Source organism: Pteropus vampyrus, unplaced genomic scaffold (genome assembly GCF_000151845.1).
Source record: "Pteropus vampyrus isolate Shadow unplaced genomic scaffold, Pvam_2.0 Scaffold144, whole genome shotgun sequence".
NCBI classification, from domain to species: domain Eukaryota; kingdom Metazoa; phylum Chordata; class Mammalia; order Chiroptera; family Pteropodidae; genus Pteropus; species Pteropus vampyrus.
The window spans coordinates 533,287-539,535 of record NW_011888925.1 but is presented as its reverse complement, the minus strand read 5'-3'; positions in this window follow the sequence as shown (position 1 = coordinate 539,535).

Below are 6,249 nucleotides of genomic sequence, written 5' to 3'. Positions count from 1 at the left end.
GGGAAAGTCCAGTTAAAATTAATTCACGCGTGGAGCCATTTCCATCCATCCGATAAATGATCAGAGTGCCAACTATGTGCCAGGGGCCCTGGCAATAAATAGAAGACATAAATAAAATAAATAAAAGAGCTTAGAGGCCCGAAGGAAAGAGAGGCTTTCAGCTAATTTTCAGAGACAACGACGAAAAATCCTGTGACGTGTGCTTGGAAAGGGTGAGGGTCTCAGCAGAGCCTGAGTAGGGAGGTGAGGGGCAGCTGCCCAGAGAATGGGGAGCTGGGGCTGAGACCCAAAGGATAAGCTGGAATAAAGAGGCCACGGGGAGAGGGCAGCGAGGGACCATGTGGAAGGGGCCCCTCGGCGCGAGGGCCCAGGTGTGAGGACCACGGAGGACGGAGCCGAGACCAGGGCTGAGGCGGAAAGGCTGGCGGGGCCGTGGGAGCCAGGCCTGGAGTCTGAGCTTCATCCTGAGACCAGTGGGAAACTAGGGGCCAAGGCGGACACCAGAGTGGGGAACAGTGGGGGCCCAGACTGAGATTCAGCGGACAGCGGTGACGGATGGGACAGGGAAGTAAGGGAGAGGGTGTTGTCTGTGACGTTCTGGTCTACGGGCCCACGCAAATGGACAGGCAGAGGGGGCAGTACTGGCATCTGCCCTGGTGCCCTGGTGCCCTGGTGCCCAGGGGCCATCACGCTCCTGGAGCACTTCCTGCCGGCAGGGCAGGAAGGGCGTTGCCCTGGTTCCCCCGGCCCTGGAGGAACGCCATGAGAATGGAGGACCGTGGCAGCCCATCTGCCCCAACGGCGATGCGCTGCCCAGAGTTTCGGTTCACCCCGTCCCGCCCTCTGGTGTGCGGAAGGCCAGGGCATTGGCCTGGCAGGCAGCCACGCACGGTGGTCCCTGGGCTCTGCTCCCACAACTGAGCTTGAGGGCTGGAGGCATTTCCCCAGAACATTCAACTCCTTATGCTTCCTGCCATCTGGCTCTGACCGCGAATATGACCACATGGAGGGCACCTGAACCCCAGGCGGGGGAGATCTCAGAGCTGATGCAACCCATGGCGACGCAGGCTTGAAGAGAAGAGGTCTCTGTCTGCTCGTCACCCCTCCCCCATTTCCAATCACTCCACAAAGCTTGCCACACAACACACCCTCCATCTGCCAACTCGGGGGCCTCATCTCCTCCATGCTGCCCTGGCTTACCAGCCTCTGGCACTGCGCCCCTCAAACAGCCCAGCGGGTCCTGTCCTAACACTCAAACCCTCAGGCCTCCCTCAGACATGTCCCTCACCTCCATCTCTGCGTAGCTGGCTCTCTCCTGTCACTCATTTCCTGGCTCAAATGCAGCTCCTCCGAGCTGACCTGCCACCTCGACCTCAGGTCCCCCAGCCCCTCTCCATCAGAACACTCTCTGGCTTGACTGTTTGTCAATATATTTACTATCCCCCCCTCCAGAGTGTGGCTCCCAGGGCAGGGGTCCCCGCCTGTCTACTTCCTTGCTGTGTCCCCAGCACCCAGCAAAGGGCCTGGTAGGTGGCAGGAGCCCATCAGCTCCTGCTGCCTGAGGAGGAGCCATGTGTCTAAGCCCGGCCAGTGCCTCTGACTCCTGGTCCTGAGCTCATCCCACCCACCCGCTGGCCCCATGCCCGACCCAAGCTCCAGCCCGCTCTGCTCTCCAGCAGCAAGCATCACATACGGGGCTTTGCTGGCGCCCGACCACCGTGCTGTGGGCGAGGCAGGGGGAAGCAGGGCATCGTCACTTCACTGAGGCGGAAACTATGGCAGGGAGCGGGTGTTGGGTGATTTGCCTGAGGCGACACAGTGAGCGACAGAGACAGAGCCAGGTCCGTGACCGGTTATCCGGGGAGGTCCTGTGCCTGAGGGAATCTGCGGCACCCGTAAGCCTGTTTCGGTCACCGCCCAGCCCCACGCCCCGGCTGCCCTGCGTGTCTGCGGGAGGGTGGCTGGTGGCATCCACCTCTGAAAAGTGCACAGCTGAAGCGGGGGCGGGGGGGCCGTCCATGGGGACGGCAGAGGGTGGTGCTCTCAGGGGGCAGCCCGGCCCTCACACCCTCTCCCAGTGCCGGGGCGAACCCCGCAGCTTGGGCTGTGAGGGGTCTCAGCGCGGACCCACAGCCCAGCTGCCAGGGAGAAAGGGGAGGACCTGGGGCGATGACTTCCCGTCAGAGGCTCGGTGTCCGCGTCCGAAAACGCGGGGCTCAGCCAGACGGCGTCCGGCTTCCCCAGGATTCACTCCCTTATTCCCTCGGAATGTACGATTTCTAAGGGTCTGCATCTCGGCCTCGGGAATTTGCCATGAAGTCTCAGTCACACTGACGCCACCACCTCACAGCCACCCTGGGAGGTAGATGGGCAGGAAACTGCCCAGCGTTTTAAAGGCATCAATTTATGAAGCCAGCCAGAACCAAGTTCAAAACCTAACCCATCACTGACTTGCCAGGGACCTTGAGGAGTCTCTAAGCCTTGGTTCCTCTCCAGACAATGGAGACGGGAACAGTCTCACTGCCTCCTGGGCTGCTGGGGAAGGGAGGGGACTTGGTCAAGGGCCTGTCCTCTAGGTCCTCCCTCCCAGTGATCCTGATGTGATCTCTGCCAACTACCTACGAATGTGGGGAGAACAAACAAGATATAGCAGCGGCTTCTGAGAAGGAATGCACTATAAAAAACCTCGGCAATAGGATCACTTCCCTCGAAACAGAGCCCTGGGCTTCCACAGCCCCACCCTGGGGGGCCTCATCCGATTCTCCCAGCCTCCTCCCTCCTCCTGGCCCACCTGCATAGTCAGGGACCAGAGCAGAGCAGGGGGCCCCGAGAGGCGTGCCCCCACCCTGGGATCTCCCTGACCAGGGCGGAGGGCTGAGGGGGCCGGACAGTGAGCGGCTGGTTTCCAGACCTGAGACCCGCTCCCTGCCGCCCACTCTGCCGGGGCTTCCTCTCAGCGAGCTGGGCCTCGGAGGATGCATGAGATCATGTCTGGGAATTGCTCAGAGCTCCTCGGAGAGAAGAGGCCCGAGGGACCCTAGGCGGGATCAATTATGAACCAACGTGCTCATTTATAAGCACCTCGGTTTGCTGCAGGGCAGAGTAGGAATGTGTGGGCTTGGTGTCGGGGAGCCCAGGCTTCGCACTGGGCTTGACCACTAACAGGTGTGGACAAACCACAACCTCTCGGAGCCCTGACACCCGTAAAAGTGGATGAATAGCCGCTGAGCGAGGCTAGGGAAAGAGCGACAGCAGTGTCCTTGCCTGCGCATGGGGCCGCGAGGGCGCCGGCCTCACGGTGAGGGGCAGTGGCTGCGTGTCTGGCACGGGTGAGGGCAGTGGCTGCGTGCCTGGCACGGGTCGTCATTGCTATTGGGGAGTAGAGAGCAGTGGGACCGAAGGCCTGAGGATGGAGTTAGCTGCGATGCTGCCCAGGCTTGCAGGCTCTGTGTGCCCATGCCTACACCTACCCCCGACTGACACAGGAGAGAGGACTGTGGGGCCTGGTGGCCATGGTGACTTGAACAAGTTACAACCCTCAGGAGACCAGCACTCCCTTCTTCCACATCTGTCCTACGCCCGACTAAGAGGCGGTGGCGGAACCTGGGCTCCCCACAGCCAGGAGCCGAAGGCCACCTCACCAGGCCAGGCTGCGTCCCCAGCGCATGGCCGGCTCCCCAAGGGCCAGCAGGGGTGTGGCCAGGGAACCTCCTGCAGCTGCACCCACTTGGGAGGGTGCCCCGAGGCTGAGTGAAGACACTCCCCAGGCTGCCGCCTCTCTGTAGAGCTCTGCCTGTGGAGGGCACAGCACGCCCTTTCGGTGGTGGCTGCTCATCCTCACGGCTTAGCTGACAGGTAGCGAGTAGGGGAGATGGAGAGACCACGGGCCAGGGCAGTGGTTTGCTAAAGACCACAGTGCAAAGCAGGGTGGACCTGCTGACGAGGTGCCGAGAGTCCTCACCGTCACAGGACTAGAACCGCTCAGTGAGGCTGGCCACAGTGGGGCTGCAGGGAAGGCGGTGCTGGCCCCCTGCCCAGCTAACGCAGGCCTCTCCCTGAGGTGCCAGCTGTGGGGTACAGAGGGCTCTCTCTTTCCTGGGACGCCAGGTCCGCTGGGCCTCTGTTGACCTAATCAGTTCCTATCAGCCCTGAGGACCAGGCCAATGACTGCCTGTGTGGCAGAGAACGCCGTCAGACCAGGAAGAGGATGCTGGAAGGCCTCTCTCAGGGGCCGGAGAACTCGTCAGGTTCCTGGGGCTGATCCGCCTGAAAGGGGGTGAAGGGAAGGGCGGGCAAGCTCTCCTCGCTGGGAGGGAGGGTCAGGGCCATGGACAGGTCCGGGAAAGAAAGGGACAGATGTGCCTGTGAAGGACGCTCTTGGCTTCGGCCATGTGCTCTCCTTCCTCTGGCCACACAGAAGACCCACAGACGCTGCCCCTTGCCCCACAGCCCAGGGCTAGTTCCCGACACGAGGACTCTGGTGACTCTCTTGCTGTTTGCCGACTGTTCACTGCTGCCTGGCGTGCCAGGCATGCCAGGCCCGGCCCTGCAGAGTCACATGTCCTGTGCGGGCAAGGGGCCTGGCACTGCGGGGGCAGCATTGGGTACCGTGGGGTGGGGCACTCACGGGCAGGGCAGCCCTCCAGGGATGCAGAGAAGCTGGAAGCCTGGAAGCAGCGGGCTGCCCCTTCTTCCCGGTGTGCAGGTCCTTGGGCAAACAGTGAGCCAGGTGGGAGTGAGCGCACAGCGAACGCTGCGCTGGGAAAAGCAAACACCGCAGGCCACGGCTCTGCCAGGCTGCTGACCTACAGGACGGCACTCAGCGGCTCAGGGGGGCCTTGTCTGTAGCCGCTGGGGCCCTTCAGGGTGAATGACCTGGCCGTCCCCTCCTATTCCCCCACCCCACCCAAAGGAGCGTAAGGTGAGGGGGAGGCAGAGACAGGAAGGAATGGGTAGGACATGAGTGCACAGGAAGCTGGGCTTCCGAGGCCTGGGTGCCACCCCCACCCTGCATGGAGAGCCTCTGTGTGGACAGGGTACAGCAGCTCAGCAGGAGACGTGCTGGGGAGGGTCAGGCAGACCTGGGCCGGGAGCGTCTGCTTGGCCATGTCCTAGCTGGGTGACCCTGAACAAGTCTTGGGACCTTGGGGCCAGTGATGCGCACGTGCACGGCCCTTCTGAAGGTTAATGGGATGAGGCCCGTATGGGAACACTTAGCACAGAGTTTGACACAGATGACAGTCTCGATACACGGATGCTCAGCCCAGTTGCCACATGGATGTGGGGTGGAACCAGGGCAGGTCACAAAACAGGGTAGCACTGAGTCTGAGCACCACACTCTCGGAAGGCATGCGCCCTCACTCGGTGCCTCCATGGTCTCCCAGCCTCAGTCCCGGGGGAGACTTCTGACCTGTAGCTGCACCAGCAGGGGCTATTGGGGCTGTTCTTGCTGACCCCAAACTTAAGGCAACCATGGGCCAGGTCCTAGAGTTCCTCCAGCTGAGAAAGGCCCCCTATGAAAGAGCTTCTGCTTCAGGCTGGCCCCGCCCCACAGGAGGCCAGAGAAGCGCTGTGTCTTCCTTGCAGACGCCCCCCTGGGGGTGATTAGCACACGCTGATGAGGCAGCTTGGCCTTTGCGGGCTGTACTACTCGCCACGTCACAGACGATGCTCTGCGGGGTCAAAGCTCTTCATGCCTCGGCGCCTTTGCACAGGAAGCCCTTCCCGAGTGCTCTCCTGGGAACTCCTCAGCCTTCTCCGCCTTAGCCTACACGCCACCTCCCCTGCGAAGCCTCCAGGAGCCTGCCGACCCCGAGGCAGACCTGATCCATGCTCCTTCATTCCTGTCCCAGGTACCCTGGTTTCCCACTGGGCTGGGAGCTCCCGGCGGGCAGGGCTGCACCCTCCGCCTGTGTCCCTGGCAGTCGGCACACCACCTGGTGCCTAGCAGCTGCTCGAGAAATGTCAGACCAGGCCCTGGGACCAGCTCCCTTGCTCCCCTGAGATCACGCTGCAGGCCCGTTTGGCCAAGGACACTCAGACGCGTGTGGGAGCTGGGCAGGCCTGAGCCTCCCTGACCAGGGAAGTGAGAATCCAGGTCTCCTCTCCCTTGCAAACTGCCCACAACCTGAGCTCCAAGTTTCGCCAGCCACAGGTGGCTTCGGGGGGGCCTGCCGACTGCCTCCCCATCTACGAGAGCAGAGACAAAAGTTGACGGGAGGGGTAAGCAAGCGGAAGGGAAGTGCGCCC